The sequence below is a fragment of the Acinonyx jubatus genome, chromosome A1, assembly GCF_027475565.1.
Source record: "Acinonyx jubatus isolate Ajub_Pintada_27869175 chromosome A1, VMU_Ajub_asm_v1.0, whole genome shotgun sequence".
Taxonomy (NCBI): domain Eukaryota; kingdom Metazoa; phylum Chordata; class Mammalia; order Carnivora; family Felidae; genus Acinonyx; species Acinonyx jubatus.
This window is the reverse complement of record NC_069380.1, coordinates 137,623,020-137,645,997: the sequence shown is the minus strand read 5'-3', so window position 1 is coordinate 137,645,997 and position 22,978 is coordinate 137,623,020. Positions and strand designations below refer to the sequence as shown.

Genomic DNA, 22,978 nt, shown 5'->3' with positions numbered 1-22,978 from the left:
AGATAATAGAGTAATGCCTTCAAAATTACCTAGCCAAGCCATGAATTGAGCATAGGGATAGATTAAGACACTTTCCTTGTGTAAAGCCTGCCGGAAGCTGTGTTCCAGCAAATATAGAGAGCAAACCAAGGAAAAGAATCCAGGAAAAGGAAACACAGCAGAAGAAATACTTTGATAGAGAGGGGAATTCTCAGGATGATAGTGATGCAGTAGGGCTTTACAGCAAGCAACCTATACAGACTACAATAGGGGCAGAGTGCTATGACTGGGGGGGCGAGGGGGCTCCAAGAAAAAAATGGAAATAGATTATCTAATATGCTGGTGCACTGTGGGGAAGAATAAAGTTTTACTGAGAGAGTATTTGAAGAGCAGATGGACCACTTGGGAAAACATTAAAGATAGGCTTGTAAAAAACAGAATTTTAAAAATTATTAATTCCTGGAAACATAAAAATTTATAAAGATACAGTATGTAATTAATAGGTTCATCACTAATCCATATTTGTGCAGCCATAATAATACATTGGCTGTTTTTTTTAAAGTTTATACACCCAGCATGGGGCTCGAACTCACAACCCTGAGACCAAGAGTCTCACGCTCCCCCAACGGAGCTGGCAGGAGACCCAATACACTATTAATTCATCTAGAATTTTTTATCCTGGAGAAGCGAAGTAGGAAGTGATAATGTAAAAGACTAAATCATCATCTACCTAATAGGAAGTTAATAGTTTCAAATTGATAAATCAAGAAATAGCCGCGGGACGCCTGGGTGGCTCAGTCACCTAAGCGTCCAACTTCATCTCAGGTCATGATCTCGCAGATTGTGGGTTTGAGTCCCATGTTAGGCTCTCTGCTGTCAGCACAGAGCCTGTTTTAGATCCTCTGTCCACCTCTCTTTCTGCCCCTCCCCTGCTCATTCTCTCTCTCTCTCTCAAAAAAAAAAAAAAAAAAAAAAAAAGAATAAACATTAAGGAAAAAGAAAAAAAGAAACAGTATAAATATATTACTTAGAAATACAAAGAGGGGTACCTGTGCCTGGGTGTCTCAGTCGGTTAAGTGTCCAACTCTTGATTTCTGCTCAGGTCATGATCTCACTGTTGCGGGATGGAGCTGTGCACGTTGGGCTCCATCCCGAGTGGGGAGCCTACATGGGATTCTTTCTCTCTCCCTCTGCCCCTCCCCCATGCTCTCTCTCTCAAAAATAAATAAATAAATTTTTTTTTCAACGTTTATTTATTTTTGGGACAGAGAGAGACAGAGCATGAATGGGGGAGGGGCAGAGAGAGAGGGAGACACAGAATCGGAAACAGGCTCCAGGCTCTGAGCCATCAGCCCAGAGCCTGACGCGGGGCTCGAACTCACGGACCCCGCAAGATTGTGACCTGGCTGAAGTCGGACGCTTAACTGACTGCGCCACCCAGGCGCCCCAAAATAAATAAATATTTAAAAAAAGAAATATGAAGATAAATGCTAGATTAAAGGGGGGAAAACTAAATTAATTCAAATTAGGTGCCTCCAGGGAATAAGGGACAGAGATTTTCCTTAAGATCTTTCAATACTATTTTGAACACCTATTATACGTCAGGCATACACCTCCTTCTCCTCAAGACCCCAGTCATCAGAGTCAGCCATCTCCCAAAGAGTCACATGGCAAGACCTTTCATTGCCTCTCCCAAGACCCTATTCCATCCATTACTGCTTTATTCATTTCCATCATCAGTCAGTCTCTCCCTCTCCATTGGCTTCTTTCCCTCTGTTTATAACTGTGTCCAAGACTTCCAGCTTGGCAGACTGACTGGCCAGCTTTGGCTTCTTTCCCCGGATTCTGATTTCATTTCTTGGCATAGAATATTGTTGGAATGATATCCACTACTGATGAGCCCTTGTTGGGCCCAGCTCCAGGACCTCCCACATAGGGGTACTTGTCAGGTACTCTGTACACCACAGGGTGGGGCACAGAAGCCAGCCCTACCTGCAGTGACGGGCTTTAGAAATCAGAAGTATAATCACTGTGGAAATCACTAGAAACAAGGAAAGAAAGAGAAAGAAGAGTCAAGGGTGACCCCAAAAGATGGCAGAGCTATTACTGACATCGGGAACTCAAGAGCAGGACATTTGGTAAGGGAGGTAAAGAATATGATAAATTTGGCTTTAAACAAATTGAATTTGAAGTTTGTCGAATTGAGTAGTAATCAGAGTAGAGTGGACAGATTAATCATGACCCAGAAACAGTGAAATACAGTGGGTAAGATCTTAGAATTGACATATAGTAGATTCATATTCTGGCTCTACTAAATACTAACTGCATGACTATTGGTAAAAACTTCTCTGAGGCTCGGTTCTTTCATCTGCAAAATGGGGATTGTATCTTGATGAGAAAGCAGACATGACAAATCTGAGATGTTACTAGGGAAAGGCTACATGAATCAGAAAGAACAATCTCGCTATAGTTGGAAGTCTAGATCCGAGATGTGAAGAATGCCAATCACTATCCTGACTGCAGTACTGTAGAAGATCAAGGATGATAGCCTCAAGGGGTACTTGAGGGATGAGGCCGCTCAGGGTAGAGAGAAATGGGACAATTTGGGAAACACGTGGGAGATAGAACCAGTAGGATGCTGTGATTTGTTGGCATGGGGAGGTGGGGTGGTGGTAGAGAATGTCTGTGTTCCACCTGTGTGCTTTCAGATCCCTTTGCCATTTTCTTGTTGGGCTTTCACTTCCAACAGCAATACTGGCAAGGAGATCTAGAAGTACCTGGGATTTACAGAGCCCTGGCAAATGACTCCTGGTGCAGTAGAACTGCTCCAGATTCCTTGCCCCTTGTCCAGATTGCTCTGAGGTATGACAGTCTCCAGAATTCTCATGGAGTGGAGCCTAAATTGCCCTTCATGGGATTTTGTTTGATGTCAGATATTTGCTTCACTTCCTTCTCTTCCATGTCTCTCTTTCCCACTCCCATACTGTTTTTTTTTTCCAGACAGCACTTCCTGACCAACCATTTTCACATGAATTGGCATCTCAAGGTCTGCTTCTGGGGAGTCCCTCCTAACACAGTGTGGTAGTCATTAACGCTCTTATTAATTTTTCACAGTGGGGCTATGCTTCCTGGCCTCCCATAGTTGGGTGATGGAGCTGAGTTATCAGCTCTAGCAGAATGATGTGTGTTGCTTCTGAGCTCAGCATCATATGAATGAATGAAGCCTCTGAGAGTTCTCTTCCCTCTGTTGTGGGGACCAGAAATGTTCCAGACAGTGGCTACTCGATCAGCCTAGGACCCAGAGGCAGTATGACAAAGGGGAGCAGAGCCCCACCTCTGACTCATTAGTCAGAGCGAGAAATCGACTTTCTTTGGGTTAAGCCACTGAGAGGTGGGAGGTGTTCAATATACAGCAACATGACCTAGCATATCTTGACAGATACAGAGGAGTGAGGAAAAGAAAAGAATTAAGGATGACTGGGCTATTGAATGGATGGGGTTAACATTCTTTGGGACTGGGAAAAGCAAGGAGAAATTTCTTTGTTTTTTTGTTTTGTTTTGGTTTGGCTTTTTTTTTTTTTTTGGTGGGGAATTAAGTGCAGTTTTAGATGTTCTGAGTTTGAGATTCTTGAGATAATCCAAATTGAAATGTTGAGAGGACAGTTGATTCTAAATCTCTGGAGGAGGATCTAGGCTGGAGGCAGACGCTTGGGATATAAGTTGCAAAGGAGGAAAATAGGAATGGAAAATCAAGACGAAGGGAAAAAGAGAATGCCTCTGTACTAATGACAAACATTAACAAACATGCTATGATTGAAATTTAAACTGAGGCGCTTGGTGGCTCAGTTGGTTAAAGCTTTCAGTTTTGGCTCAGGTAATGATTTCACCATTCGTGAGTTTGAGCCCCTCATTGCGTTCTCTATCAGTGCAAAGCCTGCTTCCTTCCGATCCTCTGTCTCCCTCTCTCACTGTCCCTCCCCAGCTTATGTGCACTCTCTCTCTCTCTCAAAAATAAACATAACAAAAAAAGAAAGAAATTTAAATTAGGCATTGACCTTCCCCAGCCTGAGAAACAAGGGACACATATTCTAGTACATGGCTTTCACTGTTGGAAAGAAATAAGTATATCAGCTCCTTCAAGAAACTAAAGTTCTGAATGTCTCCTTCTCACTTCAACCAGAGAAGCTTCTGAATAATGCTGTCTTCAAGTAAGAATTTCATGCCCAGGGAAATTTGGAAAAGTATAGGTGATCTCCCCTGAGTATCAAATCTTTGGGCTAGATTTCTGATACAAATTGAAAGGCAGAAAACTCAATATATACCCCTGAGGAATCTCAAATAGAAGAGAGTCCTGAGGGAATCTAAGCAAAGTGGACTTTTCTCTAGGAAAAAGCTTTGGAACTTTCCCAGCATTCTCTTCAGCTGAGTTGTCCTATGAAGTGCAGCATCCAGCCCATCTTGATCTCCACGAGTTTGGACAGTGCTGCTCTGTGTCAGGCAGAATCTCCATTGAATAGTAACTGCCCCTGCTTTTCCATGAAACTTTCCCCACAAGTATTATAATGTCTTCAATAGAGCAGGAGGGAATAATCGGCCACAGAGGGGCCTGGAAATGATTTTAATCACTGAGAATGACATTGCAAGATGACTACAATACTTAAGGTGATGTGTAAGGTTTTATTTCACAGAACAGCAGATTAACTCAGTTCACTGAACAGACATGGTCTCTGGTAAAACATTCAGAGATCTGTTTGGATCTAGTAAGTTTTACAAAAGCAGCAGAAGAAAAATTCTTCTTCACACAAACACACACACACACACACACACACACACACACACACACACACACTATCAGCATTTGGGGGAAAAAGCAACCACTTGAAAGAAAATGGGGGAAAAGTAACAAAAAAAATAAAAATTTTAAATTTAATACCATACAAGAGTACGAGTATATGTTCAGTATGACACCATGATGAAAAGTCTTGCTTTATAGAGAAAATTAAGTGACCTAAAGCATATTTTTGGGATTCATGATAATGTCTAGAAAAGCAGCCATCAACCTTTAAAACACAAAGGCAATGATCCTCCTCTCCCAATATGCTCTATTTAGGAGATTGTTTAGTATTTATTCAGACTCCTGGCTATTTATTATAGACTGGTAACTGCTAGGTTTGGGGATGAAGGATGGGGATGGGAAGATATAAAGCAGTTGGAGACACAGTCTTCCTGACCTTCTAAGGTCAGAGTCACCATCCTCTCCCCCTGCCTCTGGGGCCATCCTGGTTTTCCAGCAGGTCCTTGCTGGCTGCCCTTTGAACTCTGTAATGGAATTGAGTGTAAGGGAGACAAGAAGGCTGGTATCCTTGCCAGACTCTAAGAACCAGTGGGCTCAGAGATACACTGCTTCTCATCAGCCTGGCTCAGCCTCTTCCCAGAACTTGTCAGCTGGAAGTTCAGTCTCAACTTTGACCCCTTCATAGCCTGAGGTTGGGCCACAGCTTGGGCCCCAGTGGACCCTGCCCAGGACACCTGATGCATTCCTTCTTGCCCATCCCCCGCCTTCTCTCCTGGGGCCACACTACTTGAATCATGGAATCTAATTGCTTCAGTTGAAGGCTTGGGTCCAGTGCCCTCTCCTGGACATTGGGATGACGGTCAAGAGCACAGGGACCATGTCCAGATTAGGCTGAGCTCCCCAGTGAGATGCTGCATGAGGAAAGAAGCGGCCCTTGGTGATTCCTTCTCCCCAGACTCTCAAGGGAGGTTCTCTGAGAGCCAGAATAGCCGAGGCTTCCTGCTTGGGAAACTGCCCCAGGACTTTGGACACTTACAGACTGGGCTATATAAATCCAGCAGGTCTCACTCCAGGGTCAGAATGGGAGTCTGCTTTGTTTTTTCATCAGTGTTTTTCCTTGAATCAATGCTGCTGTTGGCAAGCTGTCTTTACTATCTCGTGTGTTCTTTGCAAAAAACAAAAACGAAAAGACGGAAGCAATGATTTAAGTGTCCTCCTTATTCTCCCAATTATAATGGGTTCCAGAGTGCTTGATGGAAAACTTTTCGACTGTAAAAACACTCATAGATTTGGCAAAGCATACAACAAGTTATAAAAAGCTGCTGTTAGACACAAAAAGCACAATCCATGGAGAAAAAGAGTAATAAATTTAGGCATTAAAACAAAAATTTTTCATTCATTAAGAGATACTATAGAAAATAACTAAATCTTTTTATCAAAGCACACTAGTAATAATAGTGATAAATATTTACACCGTGCTTCCTATATGCTAGGTACTGTTCTAAGTATGTTGCATATATTAACTTGTTTAATAATAGTCTCCTCATTTTACACATGAGGAAACTGAGGCACAGAGATCTGACTTTAAGTGAAAAGCAAGCCATGGACCAGAAGAGTATATCCAAACCCTGCACATGCAGACACACACCAAATTCCTGTGAAACAATAGATAGAATAAAAATAACTTAGCAGAAAACTAGACAAAGGACAGAAACAGGAAAGGAGATCCAAGTCTTCTCTTAAAATGTAAATGATGTGCAATCTCAATAGTAACTGGAGAAATGCATAGACAATAATGAGGGAGCATTTCCCCTGTATCTACCCCATAAACGTTTAAGACTAACAATACCAAGTGTTGGTAAGAATGAGAACAGTTGGAACATTAGTACATTACTGGCAGCAGCATGGACTGCCCAGACATGTTGAAGAAAATCTAACCTTATATGGTATAAAGTTGAACGGGCTCACCTCTTATGATACAGTAATCTCACTCCTAAACATGTATTCTAGAAAATACAAGCTCTTGGGGCGCCTGGGTGGCTCAGTCGGTTAAGCGTCTAACTTCGGCGCAGGTCATGATCTCACGGTTTGTGGGTTCAAGCCCCACATGGGGCTCTGGGATGACGGCTCAGAGCCTGGAGCCTGCTTCGGATTCTGTGTCTCCCTCTCTCTGCCCCTCCCCCGCTCATGCTCTGTCTCTCTCTGCCTCAAAAATAAATAAAACATTAAAAGAAAATCCTGAGTGGAGACACGTGGATGAGAATTTCTGTTGAGCAGTTAATAATGGCTAACTAGTGAGAACCATCTTAACTTCTATCAATAGGAGATAAATTGTAATTGATTCATATGCTAGCCAAATATACAGCAGTGAAAATTATACACACCTGGTAGCCCGTGTCTCTGTGTACCTCCCCACTGCCCTCTCTCCACTGCTTGCTAGGTTTACCAGACCCTTCTCTTAGCATGGTCTTACTGTGAGCAAGGCAAACACAATTAAGTGTTTGTTAAATTACAGCTTTTTCCCATATTTCCTCCCTGAGATTTCCCAGCACCACTTTCTCCTTTTTATTTTATTTCACTTTTTTTGAAATTCAAGAGTTTTAAAATTCTTCAGTCACATATTTATACACACTTGGTTGTTTTTCTCCTCCAGGGGGTTAATCACATCCACAGTGTACATGGTTTGTTTGCTTTATTCCGTGGCAGCCTTATTTCTAAATCACCGGGTGGGGGATGTCTCATCGTGGCCTCCATCCTGGAAAAAAAGCCCCTGCACGATGTGCAGGATTCACGTTTGCCCAGGGTGCAGTGGCAGGTAAGGGCATTTCAACTTGAGGAATGAAAATATGTAAAAGCACAGAGAAGTGAAACAGCTGCTTGTTCCCCCGAACTGCTCACAGTTCACAAAGCCCTCAGTGTGACTGAAGCAATGTCAAGGTTAAGTCCTACTGTGGGGGTGGGGGTGTCAGTCTGGAAGAGGGAGGGCTTTGTCCTTGGGAGTGGGGGAGGGAGCACATAACACAGGCATTTGACTTCCTGTCTGCAGGTCCCTGGTCTTGCTTTCATACTGCTTCCCGCAAGGTCTTTTCTTATTGCCGTAACAAGTCATGTCAACTTACCAATCCTGAAGACACTTGCTGAAAGGACCCCAGCTTTGAAGAATGAACTCAGAAGGAACATGATTTCATTTCTCTCCAACTGTAGTCTTTCTCAAAAGTAGCCAGAATGGCTGAAGAGGAAGCCGGAGACGGAGGTAGGCAGCAGCCTGACTGCTAGGGCTTAAGACAATATGCTAAGGATTTGTACCTTAACCGGTAAGAGATGGGCAGTCAGCAAAAGGTGTCAGAGTCTGAGAGTAATACATACTTCCCCTCACACGTAAACATGTATGTGTATGTATAGATAGACACCCTGTATTTAGAGACATTAGATTCTCTGTAAATGTATCAAGTATATATATATATATACACACACACATATATATATACGTATATATATATACATATATATGTTATATATATATGTTTACAACAATTGCTCAGTTATTATACTCATATGCACATATAGTGTGTCTATACACATTCATATATATGTATATATGTGTATATATACACAGTTTAGTATGTACATATAAAGAATATTATATATGCACGCGTGTGTGTGTGTGTGTGTGTGTGTGTATACAGAGAGGGAAAGAGAAACAAAGAAAGACAGGCAAACAGAGACAGATAAACAGAGATACTGGATGGATACCTACCCTATTAATAGTGCTTACCACTGGGGGCTGAATTGTAAGGGGGCTTCCACTTCCTATTTGATATCCTGATATCCTAGTTGATATTATTTGAATTTGATACAAGAGCATACATTGATTTGGTAATACAAAAATCTCAAAAGCATAAATATTTAGGGAACAGTATGTAGATAGAGGCTAATAATGAATATTTTTTTTAATGACTTGCCCATTGTTCTATGGAAATACAAGAGCTGTGGCCCTCTTGGCTGGCCAGAGGCCTGGGCTGCAGGAGGGTGGAGGTGGGGACAGGCTGGAGATCAGTCAGGACCCAGTGCAGTAGACCCAGGAGAAAATGAGGTATAAATTATACACACTCTTTCATTGCTGAGGTTTTGCTCCTACTCTTCTCCAAATGGGGAACTTGCTCCCTTACCCCACTTCTCCACCTACTGAGATTCTGTTCATCCTTCAAAGCTGAGTTAAAATCCTAGTTTCTCTGTAAAGCCTCTGCATTCCCAGCCCTTGGTAGAGTTACCTCCTTAGTGTTTCCGTGGCACTGTTTCTTCAAGTATGGCATTTCTTTCTGCCTTGTTCTAGCCCTAGGTTATTTATATATCCTAAACAGAGTGTAACAACTTTTTTTCTTAATGTTTATTTATTTTTGAGAGACACGCACACAGAGTGTGAGCTGGGGAGGGTCAGAGAAAGAGGGAGACACAGAAACCAAAGCAGGCTCCAGGCTCTGAGCTGTCAGCACACAGCCTGATGCGGGGCTCGAACCCACAAACTGTGAGATCATGACCTGAGCCGAAGTCGGCCCGCTTAACTGACTGAGCCACCCAGGCACCCCTAGACTGTAACAACTTTGAGGATAAGAGCCATTTCCTATCATTAAAATAAACAAAGAAACAAAAACTACGTAACAGTGCAAGGCTTTGCATGTCATAGATTCTCAATAAATGCTCATAGAATGAACATCATTTAAAAGATATATATTGAGGGGCTCCTGGGTGGCTCAGTCGGTTAAGCGCCCGACTTTGGCTCAGGTCATGATCTCGCAGTCTGCGAGTTCTAGCCCCGCGTCGGGCTCTGTGCTGACAGCTCACAGCCTGGAGCCTGTTCTGGATTCTGTGTCTCCCTTTCTCTCTGACCCTCCCCTGTTCATGCTCTGTCTCTCCCTGTCTCAAAAATAAATAAACGTTAAAAAAATTTTTTTAAATATATATTGAGATAGAAACGTTTTGAAAGCTAGAATTTCTTTTTTTTCTCTGTTTATGCCACTTACCATAAATCCTTTTCTCCTAATTTTATTACACTTAAATTTAAAAAAAAGATCATAATAACCATGCCTCTGAATAAAAGGTTATTTTCTTTTATTACACTTCTCCAGAAGTATAATTTAATGTTATACATATCAGCATCTGCTTCATACGATTTCAACCTCTTGGTCCATGAGAATCACCTAGAGAGTATTTAAAAAAAAAAAAAAAGACTCAATTCCCCAGAGCCACTTCCCAGTATTTTGGTTCAGTTGGTCTGAGGTGGCCCTTATTTTAAATGTTGGAGATGTTAGCTTGTAGATAGGTTGAAATTTTCCAGATAATTTTGATTCAACTGGTCTGAGGTGGCCCTTATTTTAAATTTTTTTTTTTGTAATGTTTACTTATTTTTGAGACAGAGAGAGACAAAGCATGAACAGGGGAGGGGCAGAGAGAGAGAGGGAGACACAGAATCAGAAGCAGGCTCCAGGCTCTGAGCCATCAGCCCAGAGCCCAACGCGGGGCTCGAACTCAGGGACCGCAAGATGGTGACCTGAGCTGAAGTCGGACGTGAGGTGGCCCTTATTTTAAACAGTAGGTGATGTTCGCTTGCAGCCAGGTTGGAGTTTTACTGCTTTAGTTGATTGACTAATGCCCCAGGGTCATTTCTTGTGACATTTCTCTACCAGAGAGAGATCAAAGACTTCACATAGATTCACTTGAGATCATTCTCTGCCATCTGGCTGACTCCCTGGGTCCTCCTTATTTCCATCAAAATTCTAGAAATATTTTAACTTCCTTTCACTGCCCCCACACCACACACATAGCTCAGTAGCTTTATTCTTCACTTTTCCCCACTTTTTTCAAACTCCCTGATAATTCAACATATTATAATAAATTTTCTCTTTTTGTATTTATAGTTCACTATAAATGCCTTTTAAATAATTCTTCCAACTTTATTGTTTCATATTTTTTCTTTTAAAAAAATTTTTTTAAGGTTTTTATTTGTTTTGAGACAGAGAGAGACAGAGCATGAGCAGGGGAGGGGCAGAGAGAGAGGGAGACACAGAATCCAAAGCAAGCTCCAGGCTCTGAGCTGTCAGCACAGAGCCCGAGGAGGGGCTCAAACTCATGGACTGTGAGATCGTGACCTGAGCCGAAGTCGGACGCTTAACAGACTGAGCCACCCAGGCACCCCTGTTTCATATTTTTTCAAAAACGTCCTAGGCATATTAAAACACATAGGTACATGTGTATTGCATATATGGAAGCCCACATAGACACATAGGTGAATGTGTCTCTCCCTATGTTGTTCCGCTCCTTGCTTTTGTTTTTTAAACTTGTTCTGGGATCTTTCAAACGTAAAGATGAGCATATAAGAAATGAACAGTTAATAAACAGTAGTGTACATTCAAGTGGCCAATAAATATATGAAAATATTCTCAATCTCATTGTAATTAGGAAAATGCACGTTCAAATGAGAGTGAAAATGAATTTTACATCAGTCAGCCTTAAACTTTAAAAGTCTGACAAGGGAAGTTGTGAAGCAATGGAATACCAAAATACTGCTGATTTGAGTGTAAGTTAGTACAACTACTTTGGAGAACAAGTTGGTAGGATCAAATGTATTAGTCAGCTATTGCCATAATAATGCTGTGTAAAAACAAAACAAAACAGATACACCAAAAGAACTCTTCAAGTCAGCAAAGATTTCTTAAATAGGACAGAAAAGAAAAAGAAATGAAAGAAAACTGATTAAAAAAACTCCAGGGGCACCTGGGTGGCTCAGTCGGTTAAGCGTCCGACTTCGGCTCAGGTCGTGATCTCGCGGTCCGTGAGTTCGAGCCCCGCGTCGGGCTCTGTGCTGACAACTCAGAGCCTGGAGCCTGTTTCAGATTCTGTGTCTGCCTGTCTCTCTGACCTCCCCCTGTTCATGCTCTGTCTCCCTCTGTCTCAAGAATAAATAAACATTAAAAAAATTTTTAAAACAAAAAACAAACAAAAAAAAACTCCATCAACTCCTCGTTAGCACTATTAAAAGGGTGAAAAGGGAATCTACCGACTGGGAAATATAGTTTACAAAGGACTTGTATCTAGAACATATAAAGAACTCCTACAAATCAATAAGAAAAAGACAAAAACTTAAAATTAAAAATAGACCAAGATCTGAGCAGTCACAAAAGAGAGTATTCAAAAGACCAATAAGCATATAAAAAAATATTGTTCATAAATAGGTTGAAAGTAAAAGGATGGAAAAAGACCTACCATACAAACAGAAAAAGAGAACTGGAGGGGCTAAACTCCTACCAAAGCAGACTTTAATATAAAAGTTTGTAGAGATAAACAGGGACATTCTGTAATAATAAAAGGGTCAGAAAGATGTAATAATTATATAGTTTATAGAGATATATTTACCTAAAACTGAGCCCCAAAAGACATGAAGCAAAACTTAACAGAATTGAATGGAGAAATAGATAATTCAGTGATAATAGTTGTACTTGAATGCTCAACTTGCTATAATGGATAGAGCAACTAGAAAGAAAAGCAGCAAGGAAATAGAATACTTTAACACTATTTACCAACTAGACCTCATGGACGTATATAGAACAGTCTGCTGCACAACAGCAGAACATACATTTTCTTTTCTTTTCTTTTCTTTTAATGTTTATTTACTTTTGAGACAGAGAGAGATAGAGCATGAACAGGGGAGGGGCAGAGAGAGAGGAAGACACAGAATCGAAGCAGGCTCCAGGCTCTGAGCCATCAGCCCAGAGCCCGACACAGGGCTCGAACTCACGGACCGCGAGATCGTGACCTGAGCTGAAGTCAGACGCTTAAACGACTAAGCCACCCAGGCGCCCCCAGAACATACATTTTCTTAAGTACACATGAAACATTCTTGAGGATGGAATTTAATTGGAGGCCATAAAACAAATCGCAACAAAGTTTAAAAGACTGAAGTCATACAAGGTATGTGTTTGCTGGTAACAGTGGAATGAAATTAGAAATTAGTAAGAAAAAGATTTGGAAATTTTACATGTATGTGAAAATTAAGCAACATGCTCCTCAATAACCAATGAGTCCAAGAAGAAATCCCAACAGAATTTAAAAAGTGCTTTGAAGTGAATGCAAACAAAAATACAACATAGCAAAACTTATGGGAAACACCAAAAATAGTGCCGAGAGGGAAATCTATACCTGTAAACAGCTATATTAACAAAGAAGAATGATCTCAAATCCATTACCCAACCCCCCACTTAAAGAGACTAGAAAAAGAAGAGTGCACTAAATCTAAAGCATTGACTAATGAAGTAAATAATAAATATTAGAGTGAAAACAAATGAAGCAGAGAAGAGAAAAACAATAGAGAAGTTAAACAAAACCCCAAATTGTCTCCTTGAAAAGACCAACAAAATTGAAAAAGTTTTAAATAGACTGACCAAAACAAAAAGAAAAGACTAAAGTTACCAAAATCAGGGGTAAAAAGGGGTCATTACTATTGACCTTACGGAAATCATAAGAGTATAAGGGCATACTAGGAACAAATGCCTGTCAATAAATCAGATAATCTAGATGAAAAAGACAAATTCCTAAAAACACACACTCAAAACTGATTCAGGAAAAAAAGAAAAAAAGATAATATATACACTAACAACTAGAGATTGAATTAGTAGACAAAAACTACCCACCAAAAAAAAGCCCAATTACAAATAGCTTCACTGCTAAATTCTACCAAACATTTAAAGAATTAGTACAGGGGTGCTTGCCTGGCTCAGTTGGTGGAGCATGTGACTATCTTGGGGTTGTGAGTTCAAGCCCCATGTTGGGTGTAGAGATGATGAAGGAAGGAAGGAAGGAAGGAAGGAAGGATGCCAAGGAAGGAAGGAGAAAGAAAGAAAGAAAGAAAGAAAGAAAGAAAGAAAGAAAGAAAGAAAGAAAGAAAGAAAGAAAGAAAGAAAGAAAAGGAAAAAGAGAGAGGGAGGGAGGAAAAGAGGAAGGAAGAAAAGAAAGGAAGAATGAATGAATTAATATAAATCCTTCTCAAAGTCTACCAAAAAACAGGAGAGACAGTATCTCCTCATTCTATAAATTCAGTATAATCTGATAATAAAGACAGACATCACAAGAAAAGAAAACCATAGACCAATGTCACTTAATGAACATGGGTGCAAAAATCCTCTGCAAATACTGGAAAACTGAATCCTATGTCATATAAAAAGGATTATACACCATGACCAAACGGGATTTATCCCTGAGAATGCAACGTTGGTTCAACGTATGAAATCAATGGATGTAATACATCATATTAATAGACTAAAGGAAAACCACAGGATCCTCTAAATAGGGAAACAACACTTGACAAAATCCAACACATTTTCATGATAAAAACGCTCAACAAAATAGGAAAGGAAACTTCCTCAGCCTGATAAAGATCATCCGTGAAAAACCCATTGCTAAAATCATACTTACTGGTAAAAGACTGAAAACTTTTTCCCTAAGATCAGAAACAAAGACAAAGATGTCTGTTCTCATCACTTCTTTATAACATTGTACTGGAGGTTCTGGCCAAGCAATTAGGCAAAAACAAGCAAACAAAAAAAGAATCAAGACAGGAAAAGGGGAAGTGAAACGCCTTCTATTACCGAACCCCAAGTTTGCCCTGCCACTCAAAAGACCAATACTCAAGAGACAAGTTTTGATTGGAAAGTAATTTGAACTTTATTCAGGAGGCCAGCCACCTGGGGAGAAGGCAGACTCTTGTCCAAAAACCAGCTCCAGGGTTTCTGCCTGGCCCAGGAGGTTTTAAAGGGATTTGGGGTAGTTAATTGGCAAAGGGAGTGCAGTGGCCTGCGACACGTCCTGATCATGTGCAGCCTCCGTGATGCCAGCTACAAACGTTATCTCAGGGCTCAGGGGTTGTGCCAACGGGTCCAGTTCCTGTTTTGTGATGTGCAGGAGTGCTCTGTTCTTTCCTCAAAGGAGGGCAAGGTCTACAGATACACAAAGGGAGGTTAGTGAAATTATTTGTGTGACCTAAAACAGCAAAGCATTTTGGTAAAAATTTGCTAGGCTAATCAGAAAGCTGAGGTGGCTTCAGACCGGCTTGCTGGCCTCTGCAGCCTGGGAACCTTCCAGTCCTTCGCTCCCCAAGTCCTGTGGTCTGTCTGCCGTGGATCCAGGGACTTAGGTCAGCACCTAAGGAGTGCGTTAGCCTGCAGCAAGTTAATCCTCGACACCAGTTGGAATGCAATTAACACTTCTATTTGCAGATGACATGATTTTGTACAGAGCAAACCCTAACGAATCCACCAAAAATCTATTAAAGCTGATAAATTATTTCAAGGAGCAAGATACAAGATTACTGTATGAAAACCAATTGAATTTCTATACATTAGCAATAAACAGTCTGAAAATTAAGAAACCAATTTCATGTGTAGCAGCATCAGAAAGAAAAAAATGGGAATAAATTTAACTGAGGAAGCACAAGACTTGCAGACTGTGACAACAATGCATTCTTGAACAAATAGCAAAGAGGATCTAAGGAATGAAAAGACATGTGTGTTATGCCCAGAATTCGTGATCCCCAAAGACCACTAGGGAGCCGAGTCCGATGCAAAAGCAAAGAGCCTTTATTCGAGCTAGCTCGAGCTCAATCCCCTACCTGCACCGACGCAGCGGTGAGATACCAGGGAAAGAGAGCGAGTTTCAAAAGGACAAAGGTTTTATTGGGGCCTAGGGGCAGTTGGTGAGGTAATGGCTGTGGCCTCAGCCGATTGGCTGGGGAAGGGTCCTGGGGAAGGGTCGAGTCCTGTTAGGCAGGTGAGGGGGGGGTTACTCAAGGGGAGGAGGTGTGGTCAAGGTGAAGGACACAGAACAAGATGGAGTCGGCTGGCGTAGGCCCGCCCTTTCATTCCCCCCTTGTCATGTAGCTTAGGGACCCAATCATGGGACCAGCTGCATTTATGGTGACAAGGGGAACAGAGTTTGGAGGTTTACGCAAAGTTCTGGGAACCAAGTGTCCCTGGGGTGGCTCTGGGACGTCTGATTAAGTATTGTCCCCGAGCTGGTGTCTATGATCTGCCAGGTGATGTTTTGGGGGGCGTGGAGACTCCCGGCAACATGAGCAATGACAAGCAGAGTTAACAGAGTTACCAATATTAGGTAGGTCAAATGCGCTGTAGCTTGAGCTTGAGCGGGTTGTGTTGGTCCCGACTGATGGCCCATCGCGTGACAATGTCCTTCCGGATCGAGGAGGGGTCCGCTGGCTGAGCGTGGGTGTGATGGACCCAGGTCGCGATGCCGTCTACCTTGAGAGCGGTGGGGGTTGTCAACACCACGATGTAGGGTCCCTTCCAGCGCGGCTCGAGAGTCTCTCGGTGGTGCCTCTTGACGTAGACCCAGTCTCCTGGCCTGTACTGATGAGGTGTCGGGATCGGGCCAGCCTCGTAGATGGCACGGAGGCGCGGCCAAATGTCCTCGTGCGCCCTCTGGAGCCCGCTCAAGGAAAGAAAAAGTTCTTGATCTTTAAATTCAAGCAGTAAGTTCAGCTCGAAGGCTGGGAATAACAGGGGGTGGCCTGCCAAACATGATCTCGTAGGGAGTAAAACCCAGAGTGTAAGGAGTGTTTCTAACCCGGTAAAGGGCGTACGGTAGGAGAGTCACCCAGTCCCCGCCAGTCTCCATGGTTAATTTGGTAAGGGTCTCTTTTAGGGTTCTATTCATTCTTTCTACCTGTCCTGAGCTCTGGGGCCTATAAGCACAATGTAATTTCCAGTTTGCCCCCACCGCCTTGGCTACTGCCTGTGTTACCTGCGAGATAAAAGCTGGTCCCTTGTCTGATCCTACCATAGCAGGAGAACCATACCTGAGTAAGATGTCTTCTAGTAGCTTCTTAGCCACCGTCTGAGCCGTTTCATGCTTGGTTGGGTATGCCTCCACCCAGCCAGAGAAGGTGTCTGTAAATACCAGGTCTTCGTGTAGAGCCTCGTCGAAGATGGTGGGTGAATTTTTGAATCCCTGAGGTAGCCGTGTCCAGGTGAGTTGCCCACTGTAGCCCTCCTCTGGATCATGCCACTCGAAGGCGAACAAGGGTTGGCTCTGGGGTGCCAGCGGCAGACTGAAGAAGGCGTCCTTTAAATCTAGTACAGTATACCAGACCCTGGAGGGCGCCAAGGAGCTCAAGAGAGTATATGGGTTGGGAACAGTTGGGTGTATGTCCGCAACCCTCTTATTTACTTCCCGGAGGTCTTGTACCGGTCGGTAGTCATTTGTGTGAGGCTTTTTGACCGGCAGTAAGGGGGTGTTCCAGGCAGACTGGCAAGGAACTAGTACCCCTAGGCTTCGTAGTCTCCGGATGTGTGGCTGGATCCCCTTCCAGGCCTCCTGAGACATGGGGTATTGTTTGATCCTTACCGGACTGTCTCCTGGCTTGAGCTCTACCAGGACTGGGGTCCTGTGAGCGGCTAGTCCCATCCCCCCCCCGTCTCTGCCCAAACCGAGGGGAATTCTTGTAGCCATCTGTCTATATTATTCTCTCTTGGGAGCGCCTCCTGGTGGAGGAGGTATTCATCCTCCAGTTTCATGGTCAGGACCTGGATGGGGTGGCCCTTGCCATCGGTGACCTGAGGCCCCCCTTGTCTGAAAGTTATCTGAGCTCCAATCTTGGTCAGTAAGTCCCGTCCTAACAGTGGGTAGGGGCATTCTGGTATTACCATAAAGGAGTGGGATACCCGGCCCGTTCCCAAATCTACTGTTCTTCGGGTAGTCCATGAATATTGGCTCATACCAGTTGCCCCTTGTACCCAGGACTTCTTGCTGGCTAGTTTTCCTTGTGGGGTGCGGAGGACCGAATGTTGTGCTCCGGTGTCGACAAGGAAGTCAATAGGGGTCCCCTCCACTTTAAGAGTTACCCTGGGTTCGGGGAGAGGGTCCGAACCCTGACTCCCCTAATCACTTAGTTCATCCAGCTCTAGGACTTTTACTCGATCAGTCTTGCTTCCCTTCCCGCCAGCTCTTTTTGGACAATCTCGGGCCCAATGCCCTATCTCCTTGCAGTATGTGCACTGATCCTTCTGCAGCCTCTGCTTCCCCCCCTTGGTGCTTTTACCTTTTCTTGTGTCGTCTGCCAGCTGCCGGAGACGGCGGTCTCGTTCCTCGGGGAAGTCAGCAGTGGTAGCTAGTAGTATTCTGGCCAGGTCTCGAGTCTGCTTACTGCTGGCAGCCGCCATGGCGCGAGCCTGCTTGTCCTCAGGAGGCTCCCGGTTATTATATACCTTTTCGGCTACCACCAGTAAGTCCTGCAGACTTTTTTCTCCTAGTCTATCTATTTTCTGTAATTTTCTCCTAATGTCTATGGCCGATTGGTTTACAAAGGCCATGAGAATAGCTGCCTTGCTTTCTGGAGCCTCTGGATCCATGGGGGTGTAGGTACGGAATGCCTCCATGATCCGTTCTAAAAAGGCAGCCAGAGATTCATCTTTTCCCTGTTGTACATTTCCTACCTTGGCCAAATTGGTTGGCTTTCTAGCAGCCATTCGGAGATCCCCCATTAGAGTCTGGCGGTAGACCCGAAGCCTCTCCTTACCTTCTGCCGTGTTGAAATCCCACTGGGGCCGAGTTAAGGGGAAGGAGGCATCTATCTGAGCCTGGTTGATGGTGGGATTCCCGTCTGCGCCTGGAACTAGTTTTCGGGCCCCACTGAGGATTCTTTCTCTTTCTTCAGTCGTGAACAGGACCTGCAAAAGCTGCTGGCAATCATCCCACGTGGGCTGATGGGTAAAAAGAACAGAGTCTAATAAATCAATAAGCCCTGCCGGTTTCTCGGAAAACTTAGGATTCTGAGCTTTCCAATTGTAGAGGTCACTAGTGGCGAAAGGCCAATAGTGATGGGGCTGATTCCCCTCCGCGTCTGGGGGTCCGGTGGCTCGCAGGGGCAGAATAGTGGAGTCGGCGGCGGAGGCGGATTGCCCCCTCTGAGCCCTTTGTCTGGTAAAGGGCGGGCTTCCCCCTGGAGCGTTTCGCCTCCCGCTCTCAGAACAGCGTCTGCCTCCCCCGGAGGGGGAGGATGGTGTTCTTCCGGCATCCTAGAGGGGTTATACGGGGGAGGAAAAATTAATTCTTCTTCAGTACCCCTCTGTAGGACAGGGTAGAGGGGTGCTGAAGGCTGGGTAAGACTTTTCCTCTTCTCTGTCTCCTGCAAAGCAAGAATGGGTTTTGGCTCCGGAGGGAGCAGGGTTAGGAAGGGCTTAAGCCAAGAGGGTGGGTCTTCTACAAGGTCCTCCCAAGTGATAATGTAAGGGAGCTGATCAAGATGGCCCGTCTTCTTAGGCCGAGAGATGATACTCCTGACTCGGTGGATGGTAGGGAGGTCGAAGGTCCCCTCTGGTGGCCATCCGACATTGAAAGTTGGCCACTCGCTAGAACAAAAAAAACTGCAACCGACCCTTTCGGACTTCCACACTGAGGTTGTTAGCTCTTCCCCTCACATCCTTAAAGTGATCAATCATAATACTTAGAGGAGTAGTCTGAGTCTGTCCCATAACGTCCGTCCAGCAAGTCCACAGAACAAAACAGAGAAACACAAAAACAGACAAACAGAGGGCCCCTAGAAAGTCTTCCAACTCCATGGAAGCAAAACTGCAAGCTAGCTTAGACCTTTGAGGGGATTCCATGTCCCTCCAAAACCGATGAGGGGATTCCACATCCCTCCAAAACCGATGAGGGGATTCCACGTCCCTCCAAAGACGACGGCCTCACGCCGACCAGCGGGAGCGACCCGCCTCGTCTCCGACCTTTGAGGGGATTCCACGTCCCTCCAGAAGGGAGAATCGGAACGTCTTCCGAAACTCCCGGCCCGTGGTCCTCCAGTGCGTCCACTTAGACCGCGTCGGGCACTACCAGAATTCCAGAAATGAGCTCACACAGAAAAGACAGAACAAAGACACTAACCGTGGCCAGTCAGGCTCTCCGGGTCGGGGGTCCCTCGGGGTTCTTGGGGATCCCGGGCCGAGCCCCCAAATGTTATGCCCAGAATTCGTGATCCCCAAAGACCACTAGGGAGCCGAGTCCGATGCAAAAGCAAAGAGCCTTTATTCGAGCTAGCTCGAGCTCAATCCCCTACCTGCACCGACGCAGCGGTGAGATACCAGGGAAAGAGAGCGAGTTTCAAAAGGACAAAGGTTTTATTGGGGCCTAGGGGCAGTTGGTGAGGTAATGGCTGTGGCCTCAGCCGATTGGCTGGGGAAGGGTCCTGGGGAAGGGTCGAGTCCTGTTAGGCAGGTGAGGGGGGGGTTACTCAAGGGGAGGAGGTGTGGTCAAGGTGAAGGACACAGAACAAGATGGAGTCGGCTGGCGTAGGCCCGCCCTTTCAATGTGGTGTTTATATATTGGAAGACATGATATTGTTAAGATGACAACAATGTGCGAATTAGATTCTGTAGATTCAATGCGATCTGTACAAGAATCCAACTGCCTTTTGTGCAGAAACGGACAAGCTGTTCCTAAAATTCATATAGGAGTGCCAAACGATTCTGAAATGGTTGGTGTCCATCTACAAGAGAAGGGGAAAATAAATCTTGGCATTTTTATACAATGGGATAGTACACGGAAATAAAAAAAAGCTACTTCAACACTCAGCAACATAGTTGACTGTCACACACGTAAGGCTGAGCCAAAGAAGCCAGACACAAAAAAGTTCAAATATAAGTATACTAAGTTCTATTGGCATGAAATTCACAAACAGGCAAAACTGTGATGTCAGATGTCAGAAGACGGGTTACCATTAGGGAGTGGTATTGACTGGTAGGGAGAATGAAGCAGTGTGCTGATGTGTTGGTAGTGGTGATTGATCTGGGTGGTAGTTATCTGGTTGTCTACATATTAAAAATTCATTGAGGGGCGCCTGGGTGGTTCAGTCAGTTAAGCGCCTGACCCTCGATATCTGCTCAGGTCATGATCTCACGGTTGGTGAGTTGGAGCCCCACTTCGGGCTCTATGCCGACGGCTCTGAGCCGGCTTGGGATTCTCTCTTTCTCCCTCTCTCTCTGCCCTTCCCCACTTGTACTTTCTCTCTCTCAAAATAAATAAGTAAACTTAAAAAAAATAATAATTGAACTATACCCTTAATATTAGAGACCTTGTGCACCTTCCTGTAAGTGTTAGATCTTAAAATAACATAGAAAAATCAGAAGTTTAAATCCCTTCACTTTGTGTGACACCTGGTTGGCTCAGTTGGTGGAGCATGTGACTCTTGATCTCAAGGTTTTGAGTTCGAGCCCCGCCTTGGGTGCAAGAGAATACCTAAAAATAAATCCTTTAAATCCCTTCACTCTGCCATACGTGTATGACGCTCTTTGTCTCATCCCAGTTTCTCTATTGTGTTAGTTAATCTCACCATCTATACAGAGTTTATGATAAAGATCGTAGCTATGGTGCATATTTAAAATGTGGATTCTTTGGCCCCATTCTAGATCTCCTGGATTGAAATCTGTAGGGGAGAGACTTGGGACAATGCATTTTTAGCAAAGCTGGAGAGGCACTGCAATAGGGAAAGCACGAGGGAGTCTGCACCACACTGAAGGCCTGGGTCCACCCCATCCCCCACGCCGTCTCTAATCAGTTCCTCTGTAGCATTTTCAAACCAAGGCCAGGCAGAAAAATTGAGAGACATTGTGTATTGTTTCTGCCTTGATGTGGGGGGAAGCAGAAGACTGACTGTCTGTCCTCTAAGCCTTGGCAGGACATGCCTTTTGCTGCTGTCGGATGTGTTTTTGTTCGGGTTCAAAGTTCCATCCCGTTTTGCTCCTTTGCAATATAAAGGAATTCAAGTGATTTGCTGAATTCTTTTTTTCCTCCGTAATCATCCTGGTTGAGCTGGAGTATTCAGAGTTTCACAGGTTTTTGTTTGTTTGTTTTGATTTTGGGGTTTTGACGTTGGAGTAAAGGAGTCTTCCTTTTATGTTTTTCTTTTCCTTTTTTTAAAAAAATTTTTTAAAATGTTTATTTTTGAGAGAGAGATTGACAGCATGAGTGGGGAAAAGGCAGAGAGAGAGGGAGACACAGAATCCAAAGTAGGCTCCAGGCTCTGAGCTGTTGGTACAGAGCCTGACAAGGGGCTCGAACTCACAAACCTTAAGATCATGAACTGAGCCGAAGTGGGAAGCTTAATCCACTGAGCCACCCAGGCGCCCCTAGCTTTGTGCTTTTCTTAATTACAGTATCTAAGGCTTCCATATGCAAATCTTTACTTGGACAGCATTTTATGTTCCACCATTATCTGTAGGACAGAATTTAGCTGTGAATCAAGTCCCTTGTGCAGTCCCTGACGTGAAGAAAGCTGGTCAGTAATGTTGCCACCTCCTACTTTCTAATATTTTTCGAAATCAGTAAAAGAAGCTCATGGTGGGGGTGTTGAATAGGTGTGTAGGAAAGTGAATGGGGGTGGGGTGAGATTATAATGCCTCTATCTTTATTTATTATTATTATTTTTTTTAATGTTTATTTATTTTTGAGAGAGAGAGAGAGTGAGTGGGTAGGGGGCAGAGAAAGAGGGAGACACAGGATCTGAAGCAGGTTTCAGGCTCCCAGCTGTCAGCACAGAGCCGGACGCGGGGCTCGAACTCATGAACCGTGAGATCATGACCTGAGCCGAAGTCAGATGCTTAACCAACTGAGCCACCCAGGCGCCCCAATGCCTCTATCTTTAGTAAACACAAGTGTAAGCATTGTATACGTTTTAGTTAGTAGGGTGTTTGCATAACAATGTTCTCAGAGTGTGGACCGTGCCACCAAAACCCAAAATAATGGGCTGGAAATTGATTTTCATTTAAAATGAGTTATGTCTTCTTATGGAGCTCCATAAAGGGCAATCCCAAATTATCCTGGATCTGCTTGCCAGTGTTCATGATCCTTCACCTAATAGAGTTAGGATCACCTCAGTGTCGAAAAACACTTTGTTTTGTTCAAAAAAGTTTCTCCTTCAGGATAGACAAGTTAGAAAAAGGCACCCCTCCTTCTGGCTGATGAAGCCTAGAGTTAGGAGGCTTGGCTTGGCACACAGAACCCCAGCAGGGTTTCAGCCTTTTCTTGGGCCGTCTGTGGTGTGTGGCCTTGTACAGGGCCCAGCTGTGTGTGGAGCCAGTGAAACAATGACAGTATTGCATGCATTCCCAGAAACTCTCTCTCTCTCTCTTTCTCTCTCTCTCTTTTTTT

General features: G+C 44.0%; 1 protein-coding gene across 5 annotated transcripts in view; it reads left to right on the top strand.

Moving 5' to 3' along the window:
* The window catches only part of FAM169A (family with sequence similarity 169 member A), a 209,080-nt gene that overhangs the window by 100,807 nt on the left and 85,295 nt on the right, over positions 1 to 22,978 (top strand). For 2 of the 5 annotated variants that reach the window (XM_027040050.2, XM_027040069.2), the window contains exon 1: positions 7,811 to 8,027. The exons of 1 other annotated variant lie outside the window; for it this stretch is intronic. The gene's annotated coding sequence lies outside the window, so the exon portion shown is untranslated. Of the gene's footprint in view, positions 1 to 7,810; positions 8,028 to 22,978 lie in introns of those variants that run through there. 2 more of the 5 variants (XM_053223957.1, XM_027040034.2) reach the window with 1 other exon arrangement.